Below are 13,630 nucleotides of genomic sequence, written 5' to 3'. Positions count from 1 at the left end.
TAACATTGGTCACCAGTACAGGTTTTTCATTGTTGGAAATGTTTTCCTCGCTTCTGCCATCTGGAGTACTCTCACTTCTCAGATACCAGAAGTAGAGGGACAAGGTTCGTGCCACCACACTCTCCATTGTTGCCAAATTTATTCAAGATGGTGGCGATGGCGTCATCAAGATGGCGGCATGTAGACTTGGCAACAGCGCATGACGTCATCCAAGATGGCGGATTTTGGCGGGAAAATAGGCCAATTGTGCTATGTCCACTAACCTAACCCCAAGAAAAAATGGCGGGAAGTTTGAATTTTAGCGGGAAAATAGGCCAATTGTGCTACGTCCTCTAACCTAAGCCTCCAGAAGAAAAAATGGCAGCAAGTTTGAATTCCAACATGATAATGCATGCAAAACCATACTTCTCTTTATTATTATTATTATTCATTATTATTGATTATCATTTATTAACATTCATTATCATTTATTATTATTTATTACCATTTATTATTATTTATTATTATTGACCTGCCTCCACTAGAAAATTCCCTCCAAATTCAAATTCCAACATGTTAATGGCTGCAAAACCTTACTTTTGTTTATTATTCATTATCATTCATTATCATTTATTAACATTTATTATCATTCATTGTCATTTATTATCATTCATTATCATTTATTATCATTTTTTATTATTTATTACCATTTATTATTATATATTATTATTGACCTGCCTCCGCTAGAAAATTCCCTCTAAATTCAAATTCCTACACGATAATGGCTGCAAAACCTTACTTTTGTTTATTATTATTCATTATCATTTATTAACATTCATTATCATTCATTGTCATTTATTATCATTCATCATCATTTATCATCATTCATTATCATTTATTATTATAGGCCTACCTCCACTAGAAAATTGCGCCAAATTCAAATTCCAACACGATATTCTCTCGGAAACTGTACTGCTATGTATTATTATCATTTATTATTTATTCAAGATGTCCGATTTTCTCGGTGAGAAAGCCATTCTCCTTACATCCATAACAAAAACCTATCACAAGTTCAAATCCCCAACACCATAATTGATCACATGTACGAGCTTTCTCTGTCACTTATCTTTTTTCACTGGTAGCCCATCATAATCGCGTCAAACAATAAACTGCACTTATAGTAACGTAATTCACGTCCTTTGATTTTGCAGGGGGGAAGGGACTGAAGACTTTATTTCAAGCAGTACGGTCATCATTTCCCCTCCTGTTGCGCTCTTAATGTTACCACCCTTGCTTTTTATGTCAGAAGAATTTGTTTTGACTTTCGTGTATGCTGAGTCAGTTCTTCCAACAATCATTTCTTTTTAGATTTCTTCACATTTTTTAAGCAGCCATTTCATCTTAGGTTCGCTGTAGAATATTTATTTCATTCCTCAGCTACTTGTATTTCTGTATTCCTGAATTTCACTGAACATTTTTGTATTTCCTTCTTTCATCGATCAGCCGGCCGTGGTGGCCAAGCGGTTAAAGGCACTACAGTCTGGAACCGCACGGCCGCTACGGTCGCAGGTTCGAATCCTGCCTCGGGCGTGGATGTGTATGATGTCCTTAGGTTAGTTAGGTTTAAGTAGTTCTAAGTTCTAGGAGACTAATGACCTCAGACGTTAAGTTCCATAGTGCTCAGAGCCATTTGAACCATCTTTCATCGATCAACTTAAGTATTTTTTCTGTTACCCCTCCTTTCTTTGCAGTTACCTCCTTTGTACCTATGATTTCCTTTTCAACTTCTGTGATTGCCCTTTTTAGAGATGTCCATTCGTCTTCTACTATACTGCCTACTGAGATATTCGTTATTGCTGTTCTAGAGAACTTCAGGCGTATCTTATAATTCCTTAGTAATTCCGTATCCCACTTCTTCGCGGGTTGATTCTTCGTGACTAATGTCTTAAACTTCAGCCTACTGTTCATCACTAATACATTGTGATCTAAGTCAATATCTGCTACTGGGTACGCATTACAATCCAGTATCTTATTTCGGAATGTCTATCTGACTATGATGTAATCTAACAGAAATCTTCCCGTATCGCCTGCTCTTTTCCAGGTATACCTTCTCCTCTTGTGATTCCTGAACAGAGTATTCGCTATTACTAGCTGAAATTTATTACAGAACTCAATTAGTCTTTGCCCTCTCTCATTCCTTGTCCAAAGCCCATAGTCTCCCGTGACGTTTTTCTTCTTCTCCCTTCCCTACAACTGCATTCCAGTCCCCCACGACTACTAGATTTTCATCTCCCTTTATGTACTGTATTACCTTTTTCGTATCGTCATATACCTTCTCTATCTCTTCATCTTCACCTTGCGACGTCGGCATGCATACCTGAACTATAGTTGTCGGCGTTGGTTTGCTGTCGATTCTGACAAGAACAACCTTATCACTGAACCGTTCACTGTAACACACTCTTTGCCCTAGCTTTCTATTCATATCGAATCCTATTCCCGTTATACCATTTTCTGCTGCTGTTGATACTACCCTATACTTATCTGACCAGAAATCCTCGTCTTCTTTCCATTTCACTTCATTGACCCCTACTATATGTAGATTGACCTTTTGCGTTTCTCTTTTCAGATTTTCTAGCTTCCCTACCACGTTCAAGCTTCTGACATTCCACGCCCCGACTCGTAGAACGTTATCCTTTCGTAGTTTATTCAATCTTTTTCTCATGGGCACCTCCTCCTTGGCAGTCCCCTCCCGGAGATCCGAATGAGGGACTATTCCGGAATCTTTTGCCAATGGAGAGATCATCATGACTCTTCTTGAAATACAGGCCACATGTCCTGTGGATACACGTTACGTGTCTTTAATGCAGTGGTTTCCATTGCCTTCTGCATCCTCATGTCGTTGATCATTGCTGATTCTTCCGCCTTTAGGGGCAATTTCCCACCCCTACGACAAGAGAGTGCCCTGAACCTCTATCCGCTCCTCCGCCCTCTTTGACAAGGTCTTTGGCAGAATGAGGCTGACTTCTTATACCGGTCTTCAGCCGCAGATGCTGATTATTAATCAAAACACAAGCAGTGGCGGATTTCTAACCTGGTACGTTTTGACTACTAATCAAAGACGCTAACCCTAGACCACGCGTGTCGGCGGGCCAGACACAGGTGTGGGACCCCTGCGTTGTTGGAACGTAAGGACAGTCTCACTCGAGATGATCGACGGATCACAATCAAACACCCTGCTTTTCAACTGGACGTCTCTGTTAGTAGTGCTGACGCACCCTACCATCAGTTGGAGTACTCAAAGGTGTGTACTTGCTGGGTTCCTCGCCGCCTAACAGAAGACCAGGAAGAACAACGAAGGATCCCCTGTGCGGAATTGCTTGAGTGTTACGAGGCTGATCGCTACCTTCACAGGCGATCACTTCGAATCGAAACGTAACGGCAATCCATAGCGTGAAGCCACGCCACTTCCCCACTCTGACCTTCCATCTACACTCCTGGAAATGGAAAAAAGAACACATTGACACCGGTGTGTCAGACCCACCATACTTGCTCCGGACACTGCGAGAGGGCTGTACAAGCAATGATCACACGCACGGCACAGCGGACACACCAGGAACCGCGGTGTTGGCCGTCGAATGGCGCTAGCTGCGCAGCATTTGTGCACCGCCGCCGTCAGTGTCAGCCAGTTTGCCGTGCCATACGGAGCTCCATCGCAGTCTTTAACACTGGTAGCATGCCGCGACAGCGTGGACGTGAACCGTATGTGCAGTTGACGGACTTTGAGCGAGGGCGTATAGTGGGCATGCGGGAGGCCGGGTGGACGTACCGCCGAATTGCTCAACACGTGGGGCGTGAGGTCTCCACAGTACATCGATGTTGTCGCCAGTGGTCGGCGGAAGGTGCACGTGCCCGTCGACCTGGGACCGGACCGCAGCGACGCACGGATGCACACCAAGACCGTAGGATCCTACGCAGTGCCGTAGGGGACCTCACCGCCTCTTCCCAGCAAATTAGGGACACTGTTGCTTCTGGGGTATCGGCGAGGACCATTCGCAACCGTCTCCATGAATCTGGGCTACGGTCCCGCACACCGTTAGGCCGTCTTCCGCTCACGCCCCAACATCGTGCAGCCCGCCTCCAGTGGTGTCGCGACAGGCGTGAATGGAGGGACGAATGGAGACGTGTCGTTTTCAGCGATGAGAGTCGCTTCTGCCTTGGTGCCAATGATGGTCGTATGCGTGTTTGGCGCCGTGCAGGTGAGCGCCACAATCAGGACTGCATACGACCGAGGCACACAGGGCCAACACCCGGCATCATGGTGTGGGGAGCGATCTCCTACACTGGCCGTACACCACTGGTGATCGTCGAGGGGACACTGAATAGTGCACGGTACATCCAAACCGTCATCGAACCCATCGTTCTACCATTCCAAGACCGGCAAGGGAACTTGCTGTTCCAACAGGACAATGCACGTCCGCATGTATCCCGTGCCACCCAACGTGCTCTAGAAGGTGTAAGTCAACTACCCTGGCCAGCAAGATCTCCGGATCTGTCCCCCATTGAGCATGTTTGGGACTGGATGAAGCGTCGTCTCACGCGGTCTGCACGTCCAGCACGAACGCTGGTCCAACTGAAGCGCCAGGTGGAAATGGCATGGCAAGCCGTTCCACAGGACTACATCCAGCATCTCTACGATCGTCTCCATGGGAGAATAGCAGCCTGCATTGCTGCGAAAGGTGGATGGATATACACTGTACTAGTGCCGACATTGTGCATGCTCTGTTGCCTGTGTCTATGTGCCTGTGGTTCTGTCAGTGTGATCATGTGATGTATCTGACCCCAGGAATGTGTCAATAAAGTTTCCCCTTCCTGGGACAATGAATTCACGGTGTTCTTATTTCAATTTCCAGGAGTGTATTTGGCCAAACACTCCGGGAAGTAGTACGTGGACGATGGGGAGATTCGTGATGCAGTAAGTCGTTGGCTCTGACTTCAGCCAGTAGAGTGGTGCCATGCGGGCATCAAGACCTCCCATTAAGGCATCGCAAGACCGTCGTTACGGCTAATAATGGAAGCAAGGCTAAAGAAAAATCAAGACACTTTCATAGGATTTGTCGACCTGGAAAAAGCGTTCGACAATATAAAATGGTGCAAGCTGTTCGAGATTCTGAAAAAAGTAGGGGTAAGCTATAGGGAGAGACGGGTCATATACAATATGTACAACAACCAAGAGGGAATAATAAGAGTGGACGATCGAGAACGAAGTGCTCGTATTAAGAAGGGTGTAAGACAAGGCTGTAGCCTTTCGCCCCTACTCTTCAATCTGTACGTCGAGGAAGCAATGATGGAAATAAAAGAAAGGTTCAGGAATGGAATTAAAATACAAGGTGAAAGGATATCAATGATACGATTCGCTGATGACATTGCTATCCTGAGTGAAAGTGAAGAAGAATTAAATGATCTGCTGAACGGAATGAACAGTCTAATGAGTACACAGTATGGTTTGAGAGTAAATCGGAGAAAGACGAAGGTAATGAGAAGTAGTAGAAATGAGAACAGCGAGAAACTTAACATCAGGATTGATGGTCACGAAGTCAATGAAGTTAAGGAATTCTGCTACCTAGGCAGTAAAATAACCAATGACGGACGGAGCAAGGAGGACATCAAAAGCAGACTCGCTATGGCAAAAAAGGCATTTCTGGCCAAGAGAAGTCTACTAATATCAAATACCGGCCTTAATTTGAGGAAGAAATTTCTGAGGATGTACGTCTGGAGTACAGCATTGTATGGTAGTGAAACATGGACTGTGGGAAAACCGGAACAGAAGAGAATCGAAGCATTTGAGATGTGGTGCTATAGACGAATGTTGAAAATTATGTGGACTGATAAGGTAAGGAATGAGGAGGTTCTACGCAGAATCGGAGAGGAAAGGAATATGTGGAAAACACTGATAAGGAGAAGGGACAGGATGATAGGACATCTGCTAAGACATGAGGGAATGACTTCCATGGTACTAGAGGGAGCTGTAGAGGGCAAAAACTGTAGAGGAAGACAGAGATTGGAATACGTCAAGCAAATAATTGAGGACGTAGGTGCAAGTGCTACTCTGAGATGAAGAGGTTAGCACAGGAGAGGAATTCGTGGCGGGCCGCATCAAACCAGTCAGTAGACTGATGACAAAGAAAAAGACCGTCGCACAGAACGGCGTTTATGTTGAAAAACAGAGTTTTGTGTCCAAAAGAGTGGGGAATGATATGGTGTGTTGGAAGCCTGATTAAAACCGACCTGCTTTCAGAAAAGAATGTTGCATTATTTATGAACGCCCTTCTTAAGTTAACAAAAACAATATTTACAGAGTCATATTTTCCAAAACATAAGATGCTGTGTTGTCGTTCGTTCTTACTTTGTTCGTCATCTGAGTATTAATGTGGAGTTTCAGCAAAGTTATTGAAACACAGTGGACCATAACAGTATACACACTTGAGAAGAGCAACATCTGGTCGTGTTACGCCATTTCCGATGTGTCCCTACTGCAGTAGTAAGCCGCGCGGGATTAGCCGATTGGTCTTGGGCGCTGCAGTCATGGACAGTGCGGCTGGTCCCGGCGGAGGTTCGAGTCCTCCCTCGGGCATGGGTGTGTGTGTTTGTCCTTAGGATAATTTAGGTTAAGTAGTGTGTAGGCTTAGGGACTGATGACCTTATGAGTTAAGTCCCATAAGATTTCACACACATTTGAACTTTTTTTTTTTTTGCATTAGTAAAATATCAAAGACCACAGTGACATCACTATCAAACGACCCAACAGAAACATCAGCTTCGTAGCTAGATATGTATTTCAGTACAGAAAGCTGATTGTAGATAACAGAGTTAAGACGGATGATGATATATCGACCACATGCCTCTGCTTATGCAGTCGTCAGATTGGTTAACCTTCAGACATCGGTTGTACACAAATGCAGGGTTTTACTGATAAGTGTTGGGTGGCAGAACAGACACAGCCTCCTTATTCTAAAACCGTTTTTAATCGCTTTTAGCCGTTCGATCCGGAACACTTTCTAGCTAGAGCTACTCCCCAGAAACACTATACAACAAGAAAACCCAGAATAGTGTACCACAACCGACTGCAGATGGAAAACAACACCAAAGTGAAAGGCAGACCTTATTCGTCCTCTTCCTGTGGCACTGACTATACATCTTGTCCCATTAATGGTTCAAATGTCTCTGAGCACTATGGGACTTAAGTGGTGGTGGTGGTGGTGGTGGTGGTTAGTGTTTAACGTCCCGTCGACAACGAGGTCATTAGAGACGGAGCGCAAGCTCGGGTTAGGGAAGGATTGGGAAGGAAATCGGCCGTGCCCTTTGAAAGGAACCATCCCGGCATTTGCCTGAAACGATTTAGGGAAATCACGGAAAACCTAAATCAGGATGGCCGGAGACGGGATTGAACCGTCGTCCTCCCGAATGCGAGTCCAGTGTGCTAACCACTGCGCCACCCCGCTCGGTAGGGACTTAACTTCTGAGGTCACCAGTCCCCTAGAACTTAGAACTAGTTAAACCTAACTAACCTAAGGACATCACACATCCATGCCCGAGGCAGGATTCGAACCTGCGACAGTAGCGGTCGCGTAGTTCCAGACTGTAGCGCCTTCCCCAGGGAAGCGTCCTGGGACCTCTGCTGTTCCCGATCTATATAAATGACCTGGGTGACAATCTGAGCAGTTCTCTTAGGTTGTTCGCAGATGATGCTGTAATTTACCGTCTAGTAAGGTCATCCGAAGACCAGTATCAGTTGCAAAGCGATTTAGAAAATATTGCTGTATGGTGTGGCAGGTGGCAGTTGACGCTAAATAACAATAAGTGTGAGGTGATCCACATGAGTTCCAAAATAAATCCGTTGGAATTCTCAAGGCTGTCAATTCAACTAAGTACCTGGGTGTTAAAATTACGAACAACTTCAGTGGGAAGGACCACATAGATAATATTGTGGGGAAGGCGAGCCAAAGGTTGCGTTTCATTGGCAGGACACTTAGAAGATGCAACAAGTCCACTACAGAGACAGCTTACACTACACTCGTTCGTCCTCTGTTAGAATATTGCTGCGCGGTGTGGGATCCTTACCAGGTGGGATTGACGGAGGACATCGAAAGGGTGCAAAAAAAGGGCAGCTCGTTTTGTATTATCACGTAGTAGGGGAGAGAATGTGGCAGATACGATACGCGAATTCGGATGGAAGTCATTACAGCAAAGACATTTTTCGTCGCGGCGAGATCTATTTACGAAATTACAGTCACCAACTTTCTCTTCTGAATGCGAAAATATTTTGTTGAGCCCAACCTACATAGGTAGGAATGATAATCAAAATAAAATAAGAGAAATCAGAGCTCGAACAGAAAGGTTTAGGTGTTCGTTTTTCCCGCGCGCTGTTCGGAGGTGGAATGGTAGGGAGATAGTATGATTGTGGTTCGGCGAACCCTCTGCCAAGCACTTAAATGTGAATTGCAGAGTAGTCATGTAGATGTAGATGTAGATGTAGAACCGCTCGGCCACAACGGCCGGCGTCCCATTAACATTCAGGAATATGACAGCAACGCTCATTTGAAATATACCCTTTTCCGAATGTTTTCCGAGACAGAACACATTTAATGTACATTTGATCTGAGCTAGTGTCCGCCCCCGGTAGTTGAGTGGTCAGCGCGACAGAATGTCAATCCTAAGGGCCCGGGTTCGATTCCCGGCTAGGTCGGAGATTTTCTCCACTCGGGGACTGGGTGTTGTGTTGTCCTAATCATCATCATTTCATCCCCTTCAAGAAGCAAGTCGCCGAAGTGGCGTCAACTCGAAAGACTTGCACCCGGCGAACGGTCTACCTGACGGGAGGCCCTATTCACTCGATATTTGAGTTATCTGGGCTAGTGGAGCGCATGATGGATGCTGCTGCCCTCATTAGAGAACGTGCAGATGCACTCACACAAGCAACACAACATGTTCTCCCAAGAGTGCACAAATGCATCGAAGTTGACGTTGGGATATTCGAACATTGATTGTGAATTGTACAAGAGCTGTAACGTCATGTGTATGATGATGCTTAGAGGTGAATGTCTTAAAAAGCATATTTCTCAATTGAGATTTTGCAAAACGTCTATTGTAATGTTTACTAACTATTGGACATGTGTGGTTCCGTAAACCTGACAATATACCTTAAATGTGTCCTATTTCGGAATCCATTCGGAGTGGAGTATATGTCCATATGAAGCTTGTTGTTTCAAATCATCGTTCCCATCATATCCCTGAATATTGACCACTCCTCCTGGGACACCCTATATAACGTCACGCCACTGATGGAAATAGTAAGTAAGATTATGCCGTAACAAACTCCAAACAGCTATGCTTTGCCTGCTTAATTCAGCACGATAGTACTCTTGTACATAGCTTCTAGCTGCTCCTTTCGTTCATTCGAAAAAAAAGGAAAGAAAATAAAGCAGTACTATAGTTCGTTCTACGACTGTCAAATCTATCGATTTCGGGCTGAAACACTGGATGTTAAAAAAAAAAAAAGTCGAGTATTTTGAGACGTGGTAGTAACCATCGAAAGAAGAAGAAAGCAATAGAAGATGAACAACTGCTCATAGCTCTTAAGGTATGCATTTTGGAACCTATGTTTACTGGACATTTTTTCTTATTTTGGTCCACACTACCTCCTCCCAAGTTTTGGAAAGCAAAGTGCTAACGGAGAGAGAGATTGTTTCACAGTACCGAAGATAAATAAGTTCTCATATCTCTTTTAGAGCCCACATATACTGGACTCTTTTCTTGCTTTGATGGTTACTACCATCTCTCAAAATATTCGACACCTTTTTCTAACTCTTTCATACAGGGTGTTTCAAAAATGACCGGTATATTTGAAACGGCAATAAAAACTAAACGAGCAGCGATAGAAATACACAGTTTGTTGCAATATGCTTGGGACAACAGTACATTTTCAGGCGGACAAACTTTCGAAATTACAGTAGTTACAATTTTCAACAACAGATGCCGCTGCAAGTGATGTGAAAGATATAGAAGACAACGCAGTCTGTGGGTGCGCCATTCTGTACGTCGTCTTTCTGCTGTAAGCGTGTGCTGTTCACAACGTGCAAGTGTGCTGTAGACAACATGGTTTATTCCTTAGAACAGAGGATTTTTCTGGTGTTGGAATTCCACCGCCTAGAACACAGTGTTGTTGCAACAAGACGAAGTTTTCAACGGAGGTTGAATGTAACCAAAGGACCGAAAAGCGATACAATAAAGGATCTGTTTGAAAAATTTCAACGGACTGGGAACGTGACGGATGAACGTGCCGGAAAGGTAGGGCGACCGCGTACAGCAACCACAGAGGGCAACGCGCAGCTAGTGCAGCAGGTGATCCGACAGCGGCCTCGGGTTTCCGTTCGCCGTGTTGCAGCTGCGGTCCAAATGACGCCAACGTCCACGTATCGTCTCGTGCGCCAGAGTTCACACCTCTATCCATACAAAATTCAAACGCAGCAACCCTCAGCGCCGCTACCATTGCTGCACGAGAGACATTCGCTAACGATATAGTGCACAGGATTGATGACGGCGATATGCATGTGGGCAGCATTTGGTTTACTGACGAAGCTTATTTTTACCTGGATGGCTTCGTCAATAAACAGAACTGGAGCATATGGGGAACCGAAAAGCCCCATGTTGCAGTCCCATCGTCCCTGCATCCTCAAAAAGTACTGGTCTGGACCGCAATTTCTTCCAAAGCAATCATTGGCCCATTTTTCAGATCCGAAACGATTACTGCATCACGCTATCTGGAAATTTTTCGTGAATTTGTGGCGGTACAAACTGCCTTAGACGACACTGCTAACACCTCGTGGCTTATGCAAGATGGTGCCCGGCCACATCGCACGGCCGACGTCTTTAATTTCCTGAATGAATATTTCGATGATCGTGTGATTGCTTTGGGCTATCCGAAACATACAGGAGGCGGCGTGGATTGGCCTCCCTATTCGCCAGACATGAACCCCTGTGACTTCTTTCTGTGGGGACACTTGAAAGACCAGGTGTACCGCCAGAATCCAGAAACAATTGAACAGCTGAAGCAGTACATCTCATCTGCATGTGAAGCCATTCCGCCAGACACGTTGTCAAAGGTTTCGCGTAATTTCATTCAGAGACTACGTCATATTATTGCTACGCATGGTGGATATGTGGAAAATATCGTACTATAGAGTTTCCCAGACCGCAGCGCCATCTGTTGTTGAAAATTGTAACTACTGTAATTTCGAAAGTTTGTCCGCCTGAAAATGTACTGTTGTCCCAAGCATATTGCAACAAACGGTGTATTTGTATCGCTGCTCGTTTAGTTTTTATTGCCGTTTCAAATATACCGGTCATTTTTGAAACACCCTGTATTTTTCATTTACGCTTTGTTGTTGTATACTTTCGTCTGGATACTGTGCGCATATTTGAATGCGAATGGACACACTCCACTGTCGCTAGCTCTTTTCTCCAAATATAAACACGAGTTTTAAATAAAAGTCACGGAAAAAAAGCTTATGAAAAATCGCAGTACTTACAGATGCTCTTTGGTACACAAAGTAACACGCACTCGACAACCCGCACAGCACTGATCGCGTGTGACACAACACGGCGAATGCAGGACTCGACATTATCTGTGTGTCCAGCTGAGGCGTCCCTGACCCTGCCGTCGATAACCCGCTGGCCGCCAGTGACCCAAAGCGAGAGGCTCACAGGGATGGATGACTCCAACGGAAAGCTCAAGCCCACAGTCTGACATTTATTTAACACTTTTATTTAATTTAAAGAAAAGGCAAACCTACGTTTCTAGCATTTGTAGACTTAGAGAAAGCTTTTGACAATGTTCACTGGAATACTCTCTTCCACATCTAAAGGTGGCAAGGGTAAAATACAGGGAGCGAAAGGCTATTTACAATTTGTACAGAAACCAGATGGCAGTTATAAGAGTCGAGGGGCATGAAAGGGAAGCAGTGGTTGGGAAAGGAGTGAGACAGGCTGTAGCCTCTCCCCGATGTTATTCAATCTGTATAATGAGCAAGCAGTAAAGGAAACAAAAGAAAAATTCGGAGTAGGTATTAAAATTCATGGAGAAGAAGTAAAAACTTTGAGGTTCGCCGATGACATTGTAATTCTGTCAGAGACAGCAAAGGACTTGGAAGAACAGTTGAATGGAATGGACAGTGTCTTGAAAGGAGGATATAAGATGAACATCAACAAAAGTAAAACAACGATAATGGAATGTAGTCGAATTAAGTCGGGTGATGCTGAGGGAATTAGATTAGGAAATGAGACACTTAAAGTAGTAAAGAAGTTTTGCTATTTAGGGAGTAAAATAACTGATGATGGTCGAAGTAGAGAGGATATAAAATGTAGACTGGCAATGGCGAGTGAATCGTTTCTGAAGAAGAGAAATTTGTTAACATCGAATATAGATTTAGGTGTCAGGAAGTCGTTTCTGAAAGTATTTGTATGGAGTGTAGCCATGTATGGAAGTGAAACATGGACGATAACTAGTATGGACAAGAAGAGAATAGAAGCTTTCGAAATGTGGTGCTACAGAAGAATGCTGAAGATAAGGTGGGTAGATCACGTAACTAATGAGGAGGTATTGAATAGGATTGGGGAGAAGAGAAGTTTGTGGCACAACTTGACTAGAAGAAGGGATCGGTTGGTAGGACATGTTTTGAGGCATCAAGGGATCACCAATTTAGCATTGGAGGGCAGCGTGGAGGGTAAAAATCGTAGAGGGAGACCAAGAGATGAATACACTAAGCAGATTCAGAAGGATGTAGGTTGCAGTAGGTACTGGGAGATGAAGAAGCTTGCACAGGATAGAGTAGCATGGAGAGCTGCATCAAACCAGTCTCAGGACTGAAGACCACAACAACAACATTTAATTTTATTGGCATTTGGTATACACACACCGACGGGAAAAAAATAACACCAGGAAGGAGCTGCGAGATATAAACAAACGTCTGTAGGCGTGTTTCCACATCTGATAGATGATGCCCATTAAAATTTCGCGCCAGTAGCATAAGAGACAGCTGCTAATAGCGCCACTATGAGGATGCGCATCAGGTTTGCTTTAAATACACGTCGTAACGGTTGTGAGCATGTTACCTTTGAGACTAGACGTGGTGAGTTGATGTTAGTCAAGAACACCTTTAAGGTGGCGAAGACAACACTATCAACACTTCACCGGTTTCAACGAGGTCTTGTAATCAAAGTCTTGGCAGGAATATTGCCACTGTACATGATTGTCGGCAGCGGTGGTCGTGAGAATGTACGGTCGCAAGGAGACTGCGCTCCGGACGGCCATATGGAACTACCGAGAGGGAAGAGCATCGTGTTGGAGTATGGCTCTCGCGCGTCGTACTGAACTTATACAGGGTGTTTCAAAAATGACCGGTATATTTGAAACGGCAATAAAAACTAATCGAGCAGCGATAGAAATACACCGTTTGTCGCAATATGCTTGGGACAACAGTACATTTTCAGGCAGATAAACTTTCGAAATTACAGTAGTTACAATTTTCAACAACAGATGGCGCTGCGGTCTGGGAAACTCTATAGTACGATATTTTCCACATATCCACCACGCGTA

The 13,630-nt window shown here is 44.5% G+C and overlaps 1 protein-coding gene across 2 annotated transcripts in view; it reads right to left on the bottom strand.

Moving 5' to 3' along the window:
- LOC126176814 (insulin-like growth factor-binding protein complex acid labile subunit) overlaps positions 1-11,639 on the bottom strand; it is a 233,174-nt gene extending 221,535 nt beyond the window's left edge. For both annotated transcript variants that reach the window (XR_007535664.1, XM_049923996.1), the window contains exon 1: positions 11,565-11,639. The gene's annotated coding sequence lies outside the window, so the exon portion shown is untranslated. The remainder of the gene's footprint in view (positions 1-11,564) is intronic.
- Positions 11,640-13,630: the final 1,991 nt, after the last annotated feature.

The sequence above is a fragment of the Schistocerca cancellata genome, chromosome 3, assembly GCF_023864275.1.
Source record: "Schistocerca cancellata isolate TAMUIC-IGC-003103 chromosome 3, iqSchCanc2.1, whole genome shotgun sequence".
Lineage (NCBI taxonomy): Eukaryota > Metazoa > Arthropoda > Insecta > Orthoptera > Acrididae > Schistocerca > Schistocerca cancellata.
Note: the sequence above shows the minus strand (reverse complement) of the source record. Positions and strands in the feature narration are given on the sequence as shown.